The sequence below is a fragment of the Pan troglodytes genome, chromosome 1 (assembly GCF_028858775.2).
Source record: "Pan troglodytes isolate AG18354 chromosome 1, NHGRI_mPanTro3-v2.0_pri, whole genome shotgun sequence".
NCBI lineage: Eukaryota > Metazoa > Chordata > Mammalia > Primates > Hominidae > Pan > Pan troglodytes.
In genome coordinates this window covers 122,241,854-122,251,462 of record NC_072398.2, presented here as the reverse complement: position 1 = coordinate 122,251,462, position 9,609 = coordinate 122,241,854, and positions in this window count along the sequence as shown.

Here is a 9,609-nt window from a genome sequence, read left to right as displayed (position 1 = left end):
GATGTTCAGGCTGTTTATTTACCTGCTGCCTTTCATCTGCAATCTACAAACCCTTTACTTTAATAACAGCTTCTGTTAGTTTAGTGCCTCTCTCCTAGGAGGTTAAAATACTCCCTATAGATGATCTCTTTTATCTTTGTGATGGTCCCAGAAGGTAGGGTGGGGACATGATTATATGATTATGCTTGTTCCATCCGTTGGAAGACAGAAATACAAGGACGGTAAGGGAGATGAGACAACGTGGCCTGGTGGAGGTCGGAAGTCCTGACTCCTCGGCAGTGCTTTATGTTTCTTTGGGAGGTTGAGAGCTGGAATGTGAACTGGGCTGTCACTTAGGAGCCTTTATCTCACCTCAGCTTCCTTAGTCCCTGAGCAGCGACTTGGGCCTGCTGGAGCGTAGTACCAAGGAAAGGGGCCATGTGCTCCATTTTCCACTGGGGGCTTGGGATTGATCCTATTAATCTTGCTGCTGGAAACCCTGTCAAAACTGAGGTAGGTACGTGAAGGGGTGACAGTGGCTCTCTTGTCTTGCCTGGCTATGCCAGCTGGGGGCCCACAGGCAGACCCGCCTGGGCCATAGCCCATTGCCCCAGCTCTGGGATAACAAAGCCGGGACAAGGGGACAAAGAGCAAGCTGCTCCCATTTGTAATTCAGAAGGACCAGAAACTCACATTTCCTGTGGCCTCAACTATTTGGTTTGAAGAAAGGCAGCGTACACAGTGTGCAGGAGGCTAGTTTTGCCCCACCCCCTATACCATTCCAGAAGCCCACTGGGAACTCTCACAGGGCCCTGAACGCCCCTGCTCTGCCTTAGCTCTGTCTTAGAAGTCCCTACAGCTGCCTGTACCACTCCCCACGCCTACCTGCTTAGGCTCCTGGTGCCTGTGACCTTCCTACCAGTAGGAGGCTCTGCTTTTTGCCATGGCCCTGAGAGCTCTGTGGGAGGGCAGAAGCTGGGGCTTTGAGTCCCTGAGGACCCAGCTGACTTACCTGCTGGAGCTGGCTGCCTGGACTCTCAGCTGCTTTGTGCAGAGAGACCCTCCTGCCTTGGGCAGCCCAGCTTTCCCTGCCAGCCTTCCTCCTGCCCGTGTAGGGACTGGTGTAGGAGCCTGGCTAGGAAGATGGTTGTATGGACAAACTGGCTTGTTAGCAGAAAGTAACTATAAGGGACCCCATGCTTCCAGAAGCCAGAGGAGAGGAAGTCAATGGTAGTGAAGGCAAGGATGACTGTGGCTGAGGTCCCTCCCCACAGGTCATACCCAAGAGCACAACAGCAGGAGGGCACACACGGTCACCGAGTGCTTACCTTGTGCCAGGCACCATTAGGAGCAGGGTTTACAGAAAGAAGGTAACACAGTTCCTGCTCACAAATAACTGTTGGGAAAGGTGTGGTTCGCCTTCCTTCAGAGAGGGAAAACCAGACACTCTCCCTCCCTGAGGCAGTGGGATGGGGCTGATGCAAGCTTCATTTAGGAGGGGCCGACCCACCTGGAAGCCGAGCAGTTGGGAACAGGCCCGATAGCCTTGACTCCACCCTGGTAGTTGCCTCCGCATCCCACGCCTGATGCCCTCATCCCTGGCACCTTGACCTGCCCCATCTCCAACCTCAGCTACCCAGGTTACCTCAGTTAGCAAACACCCTCCAGAGGCCTAGTGGAGTGAGTCAGAGCCCTGGGTCCCTCACCAACCCTGGGTTCCCACACCCAGGTATTCAGGGCCCAAGATGCAGGTCTGGGTGCTTTAGGCAGGGAGTGAGGAAACACTGGGACCAACAGTCTGGCCTCTCCACCAAGAGAGACAACCATAAGCCAGACTTCTAGAAACTCTAAAGAGGCTGGTAACTGGGGACCCAATGTAAGACCGAGGGACCTGCCTGCGCTCACAGTCCGGGCAGGGCAGCTCATTAGCCAAACACTGAAACCTCACTCCTGGGAACCAACATTCTCCTAGCCGTCTGTCCTGCTTTTCCTCCCCTGAAGCTTTTCCGGTTTACCCCAGGTCCTGAGAATGCCTCCTCTCCCCAAGTCCCCATCCTTCCCCGGGGGGTACACGGCGGGGGCGGCCCTGGCTGCACTCCCAGGATGAGTCTGACAGGCAGAGCTGGGATGGGCCCCAGACAAATGTGCTGCGTGTCGGAGCCTGTGCCGGGATGAGGGGCCTGCCCCGCTCTCCCAGTTACCCCCCAACATGGGGTTCCCCAGCAGCTCTTCCCAGGTACAAAAGGGGAGTGCATCCTTGCAGCCTGGACTTGGCCAGGTCCTGGTGGGGCTGGTGCCTCGGCCTCTGACATTGCCCTTTTAAGAGCCCTCCCCGGCGGGGCCAACCTGTAATCCCAGCGCTTTGGGAGGCCTAGGAGGGCGGATCGCCTGAGGTCAGGAGTTCGAGACCAGCCTGGTTAACATGGTGAAACTCCGATTCTACTAAAAATACCAAAAATTAGGCGAGCATGGTGGCGCTCACCTGTAATCCCAGCTACTCAGGAGGCTGAGGCAGGAGGATCGCTTGAACCCGGGAGGCATAGGTTGCAGTGAGCCGAGATTGTGCCACTGCACTCCAGCCTGGGTGACAAGAGTGAGACTCTGTCTCAAAAAAATAAAAATTAAAAAAGCCCTCCCCATGGGGGTGGGGTGGGGGTGCTGCAGGCAGGTTCATGTTGCAGAAACCCAGCAATGTGCAGCTCCCCATCCACCTGCCAGGAAAGAAGCCCTGAACTCCAGGTCTTTACCTCTCTGGGACCTTCCGGCAGAGGTAGGGTGTCCCAGCCACCTCCGAGAGAACCTCTTGTTACGGAGGGGCGGGTCCTCTTCTGCTGCTCTGACTGGCTGGTTCACAAGCCCTGCATTTTGGAGATTGGTCCCTGTCCCTCCATGGGACTTGGTTCCCTTCCCCCTACACAAACCTGCTGTCAAAATGGTCTGGGAGTTTATTTTCATTGGGGTGTAAATTGCTGATAAGACGGTGTGACCTTCTGGGACAAGTGGTTTTTAAACCTGAAGAAATGGAAGAATTAAGCTCCCATTTGGAATAGGCTTCATCCTTGCCTCCTTCCATCTTGTCTCAGAGAAAACCTTTTTTTTTTTTTTTTTTTTTACTCCTTCTCCAAAACCAGGTCTTATCTACTTGTGCCCTGGATCTCGCCACCATCCTGCGTCCCCTGAGTCCTTGTTCTTGAGCTAGCTCTCTGCTGAACCTCCCGCCCCACTTCCCCTCAGTCCCGACCTGCTAACATATTCCCCATCTGAAAACAGCCATCCTGCACTCCTGCCGCTCCTGTCAAATTGCGATCCCATCTGGCTCCTCTCCCTCAAAGATGAATGAACAGTGGACACTTGCAGGCTCTGTTACCTCATTAACATTCCTGGCCCTCCTTCACCCCATTCCCCTCAGAGGGAAGGTGAACTGTTCCAGAGGGAACTGCACGAGGGGACAGGAAGAAGGCCTGAATGGCTGGAGCACGAAGTAAGGGCGATACTGACTGGAGGCTGGAGATGTGGGCAGGGTCAGGAGATGGCACCTGACCCTAATGCTGGCCTCCACCTCCGCTTTCCCTGCTGCTCTGTGACCTCCACATGCAGGGCTCTCAAATCCATTCTCTCTCATCTGAGCATCTCCACCCACCCCCAGCATACACATTGGGCATCTCCTCTTAGTATTCAGGCACCCCAACACACACCTGAGACTCACCCTGGACAACTCCCTCCTCTTCATCTCCAGGGGCCAGTCTGTTTCGCAGCGCCATTGAGTCTTCATCACTCAGGTCTGCCCCCTTGACAGCCTGCTCCCTGGCCCCAGCACAGCCCTCCTCCTCCTGGACTATTACAGCGGCCTCCTTGCTAGTCTGCTGGACCTCAGTCCCTTCTTCCGGCGCAGCCTCCTCACTGTGCCAGATTAGCCTGCCAGATGGCACAGCCATGATCATTCCTCCCCTGCCAAAACACTTCAGATGGTTCCCCTCAACTTATAAGGTCCAGACTTCTCAGCTGGAGCCCCAGCTCATCAAAATGTGCCCCCAGTTCAGATTAGCGGCTCTCTGCTCCTTATTCTCACCGCCCCCTTGTTTCCTCCTGTTTCCTGGCACTGACCGTGTGTTGCACCTCTCCACGCTTGCTCACACTGTTCCCCCTGCCTGGATGCCTTTTCCTCCTGCCTATTAGTGGAATTCTTCCTTCCTCTTCAAGATAGCTCAAATGCCACTTTCTTTTTTTTTTTTTTTTTTGAGATGGAGTTTCACTCTTGTTGCCCAGCCTGGAGTGCAATGGTGCGATCTCGGCTCACCGCAGCCTCCGCCTCCTGGGTTCAAGCGATTCTCCTGCCTCAGCCTCCCAAGTAGCTGAGATTACAGGCATATGCCATCACGCCTGGCTAATTTTATATTTTTAGCAGAGACGGGGTTTCTCCATGTTGGTCAGGCTGGTCTCAAACTCCTGACCTCAGGCGATCCGCCCATCTAGGCCTCCCAAAGTGCTGGGATTATAGGCACGAGCCACTGTGCCCGGCCAAATGCCACCTTCTTTAAAAAGCCCTCCCTAACTCCTCCACCCCCACACAAAAATATTAGTGACTATTGCTCTGTGACAGCTTTTGTCTCTGTCCAAGGGACTGGCTGTCCCTTGGGGACATAGCTCATCTGTGTACCTCTCACACTTAGCCACCTACCCCCGTGGCTGGAGCATGGCTCTGGCCAGACAGGGCCTCCTTCCTTGGCCTGCTCTGACAGCCTGAACAGCCACGTTATTCAGAGGGTGCTTAGGGATTTGCCGCTCGAAGCTCAGCCCCAGGTTCCATCTCTTCCTGCCCGGTGGTCAGAGGCAGTATTTTCAGCTGGATCTTAGATGGCTTTACATCTTTATGGAATGCTGGGCCTATTAAGCCACCTTGACAAAGAACACTGGCACTGTGGGTGGAACCTATCACTAGGATAAAGCATCCAATATCATCTTTTAACAAGCCCCAAAGAAGGTCTATCTCACAGGGCTGGGACATCAAAACCTCTACCCCTGGCTGCAGCAGGCATGGGGAATGCAGTTTTGTGGTTAAAGTGAATGAGTTCAGGGCTGCCCTTAAAACAGCCTAGAGACCCAACTGGCCTACCAGATGGTGGCTCCAGGCATAAAGGGACATGTGGTCACCCCTCTCTTCCATCCATCCATCCATCCTCCATTCATGTATTCATTTTATCTTTTATCTTTTTTTTTTTTTTTTAAGACAGTCTTGTTCTGTCACCCAGGCTGGAGTGCAGTGGAATGATCTCAGTTCACTGCAACCTCCGCCTCCTGGGTTCAAGTGATTCTCGCGTCTCAGCCTCCCAAGTAGCTGGGATTACAGGCGCATGCCACCACGGCCAGCTACTTTCTGTATTTTTTGTAGAGACAGAGTTTTGCCATGTTGGCCAGGCTGGTCTCAAACTCCTGACCTCAAGTGATCCACCTGCCTTGGCCTCCCAAGTTGCTGGGATTACAGGCATGAGCCACCATGCCTGGCCCATGTATTCATTTTTTGACCAATATTTTCCACGTGCCTACTGTGTGTGTCAGGCCTGTGCTAGGTGCTAGGTGATAGGCATTCAAGACATATGTGTTCTCGCTGGTCCTGGAGCTCACTGCCAGTGGGTAAGACTGATGTTAGCCAAGTAAATACTCTAATTACAAGTTGTCATATGTGCCAGGAAAGTGGGGGCATTTAAGACTGCCATGTTCAACAGCTGGAAGGAAGCCAGCATGTCCAGAACAGAGTGAAAGGGGAGGAGTGAGAAGAGGCTGGGCCACTCCACACTGGACTTTGTGGATAAATATAAGGACGCTGGATTTTATTCAAGGTACAACAGAGGCCCATGGCAGGGTTTTCAGAAGGGGAATGACATGCTCAGATCTAAGGCCGTGCAATAGTACCCTGTGAAGGATACCATTAGGTATCCTTTAATCAGATAAATGCAGAATGTGGCACTTCAATAAGAAAACTGGACTCTTCAGTCGATGTCACCAAAAAAGGAAAGAGAGAGAGAGAGAGAGAAAAAAAAAAGAGTGACATATGACCAAATGTAATCCACGAACTTGAAAGCAGCAGCTGTCTAAGACCTTTGGGAGACAGTAAGGAATTTGGATTGGACTGGATATTAGATGATACCAGGAATTCCCCTTCATGTTCCTGGTCGAAGCAGCAGTCCTGTGGGTGTGCAAGAAAGGGAAGAAGGGGAGGCACTTGGAAAATATTGGTCAAAAAATAAATACCTGAAATGAGGAAGGATGGATGGATGGATGGATGGATGGATGGATTGATGGATGGATTGATGACTGGATGGATGGCAGAGAGGGCTGACCAGATGTCTCTTTATACCTGGAGCCACCATCTGGTAGCCCAGCTGGGTCTCTAGGCTACTCTAAGGGCAGCTCTAAACTCATTCACTTTACCCACAAAACTGCATTCCTGGCCAGGCACAGTGGCTCACACCTGTAATCCCAGTACTTTGGGATGCCGAGGCGGGCGGATCACAAGGTCAAGAGTTTGAGACCAGCCTGGCCAACATAGTGAAACCCCATCTCTACTAAAAATACAAAAAATAGCCCAGCATGGTGGTGCATGCCTGTAATCCCAGCTACTTGGGAGGCTGAGGCAGGAGAATCACTTGAACCTGAGAGGCAGAGGTTGTGGTGAGCCGAGATTGTGCCACTGCACTCCAGCCTGGGCAACAGAGCAAGACTCCGTCTCAAAAAAAATTAAAAAAAAAAAAAAAAAAAACGCATTCCCTGACTCTCAGGAGCTGCCTGTGGAGGGGCCCAGGGCTCAGGCACCTCATTTTCCTCTCATTCTTCAAAAATTGAGAGACATAAAGCAGAGTGTCAACAATTATTGAATCCAGACACCAGGCACAGTGGCTCACATATGTAATCCCACTTGAGACCAGGATTTGAGATCAGCCTGTGCAACACAGCAAGACCCCCTCTCAAAAAAAAAAAAAAAAGCTGGGCATGGGTGGCCTGCACCTGTAGTCCCCGCTAGCTACTCAGGAGGCTGAGGTGGGAGGATCACTTGGGGCTGTTCTCAAGCAGTCAAGGCTGCAGTGAGCTATGATCACACCATTGCACTCCAGCCTGGGCAACACAGTGAGACCCTGTCTGAAAAAAATAAAATAAAAATTGTTGAATCTAGCAGGGTATTTATTATACCATTACACCATTCTTTTGATTTTTCTGAAGGCTTGAAATTTTCCCAAATAAAAAACTGGGGGAGATTTTTTAAACCTAAAAATGTTTATTAGTTTAAAAAAAAATTACTTTCACTGCCGAGCAGAGACTGGTTTGGAGGGGAGGTGACCACATGAAGAATCCATAAAATCCTGACTGAGTATCCCCCTCTGTGACAGACCTGAAGTGGGGAACTGAGAAACAACAGAGCCCCAACAAGGAGTGCACCTTCCAGCCTTGAAGAAAGTGGGGAACAGTGGGCGGGGCACGACAGGCAAGTGTAGACCGAAGGGTGTTCAGATTTCTGGCCACCCCCATCCCCCAGTCTGCTGGCTCCTGGTCCCTTCACGCCACCCACCCCACAGTCCAGGAGCTCCAGGAGTCCCCCATGTCCAGGTTCTCTCCTTCTGGTTTCTGTGCCCTTTCTAAAGCAGCACAGAGCCCAGAAATGGGATCGGGTGCCAGGTCCTCTTTCTCTTTCCAGAGAAACTGCCCTGCCCACCCACAAAAGGTCACCATGACCAATCCCATCAGCAGCCTCCCTCCCCACCCCTCCTTCCCAGCAGGCCATTGGTTCCAGAATTTCAGGCCACAGGGATCTGCCCAAGGCAGAGCTCACCTTGTTCTTCCTCACCAGTGTGCTGGGCCACAGCAGAGCCACCCCAATCTTCTTGCATTTCATTCATTCCTTTCGTTCATTCATAGTGTACTGCTTAAGAGAGTGGGCTCTGGGGTCAGATTGCCTGGGTCCAAATCCTAGCTCTTCCATTACTAGCTGTATAATCATGGAGAAGACACTTAATGTGTAGATTAAGTGACTTAACTGATGAATTCCTCTTCCAGGAATGCTGTTCCTGATTCTTGAAGATGCAGCCCAAGTCCCGTCTCCTCTAGAGGCCCTCTGGGATTTCCTCCACCCTCACTGCTCTCTCCTCTGAATTCCTTTAGCCTTTTCTCTCAGTTGCTTCTGGAGCACTTCACCCATGCGACCCTGTTGTGTTGAAAGCCAGGGCCATGCCTTATCCAGGGGGCCCTCAGGAAGCAACCTGAGTAAGGAAATCCCACCAGAGCTAAAGGACAGCCGCAAGGCTAGCCAAGCAGGTTTCCTTCCTTCCCAGAGCCTCCACTGTGAAGTGGGAGGTTTGGACTAGAAGAACAATAAATTCTCTTTTAACAGACCCCAAGCCCTTGCTGCCCCTTGATAGCACCTAAAAGCTATGCAGAAGGGAGGCCTAAATGTCCCTTACACATAGGAGGGAGGTCCATAGGTTCCTTACAACTGGAAAGCTCCATGAAGCAGGCAGCCCTTCCCTGGGGATCAGGGAGGCCTCCACCAGGGCAACCCCTCCCTCATTTGAGACTCTCAGTGATGCATATGAAACTTGGAAATTTCCCTCCTGCTTTTGGGAGTTGGAAGTATCTGAGGAAGTGATGGGGAGAGAGCTCTGTCCTGTGCCCCCGGAGGGAGGACTGGGGAAGATTAAGGACTATTTGCCAAATGTGCTTGGGGATGAAGGAAAGGGTTCCTTGGATCCCCCAACCTATCTGCCTTTGGGTGGAAAGGCCACCCACCTGGAAGGGGCTTCTGAGCTCATGCCTTCCCTGGCAACCCCTGCCTCAAGGTGCAAGGCCCCAGAACCACCTTCCATGATCCAGAGCCAGGGCTACTCTTTCCTCCCACACAGAAAGCTTATTTTAGCAACAAAGGGAGCGAGATGAATGGAGAGCTGCAGCTTCTCCACGGGTTGGCTTGGGCCTTCACCAGAAATGAGAGTCTCATTACCCAACCCCAATTCAAAGGATAATTAACAGATGGTATAATTTCCAAGCATTCTCTGCACCACATGGCTATTAGGTGAAGAACAAAATGCCCACGCAGCCCCTAGATCCTTCCAAACTCCAGAGTCTGAGGAAGTCTAGAGAGGCAGAGCCCTGCGGAGGCTGTGTAACCCATGCCTCCATCTCCAGAGCTGCCCTTGGCCTTGCTCAGAGGAAGAAAGCTCCTGTTTGGTCAAAGGGGAGGGCATTTCCTTGAGCCATGGGTCCTCCTCCTACCTACTTCTATCCATCCTGCCAGGAGCACAGTCTAACCCTAATCTTTCTTGCTGTACCCAAGGCCCATCTCCTTTCCTGTTTCCCCAGGGGAAAAGAGAAAAGCTGATTTCTCATCCTTGGCCTCACTGTGTGGTCACACAGACACTCCTTGGGCCTGGGGCTGGGGGATCCTCTGCTGTGACCCAGTGAGAGTGGCACCACTGTGACCGGGGGCAGTGGTAGAAGGGAGCACCTGATCCAGTGCTTTTCACATGGGTTCCTCCAGACCCTCAAGTTGCACAGAGCAGCCCAGGGATTTCTTGGTTGGGGGAGTGGTGGAGAGGGGCAAGGCCCTGACCCCCTCACTTCAACCCAGCAGCACTACTCATCTGT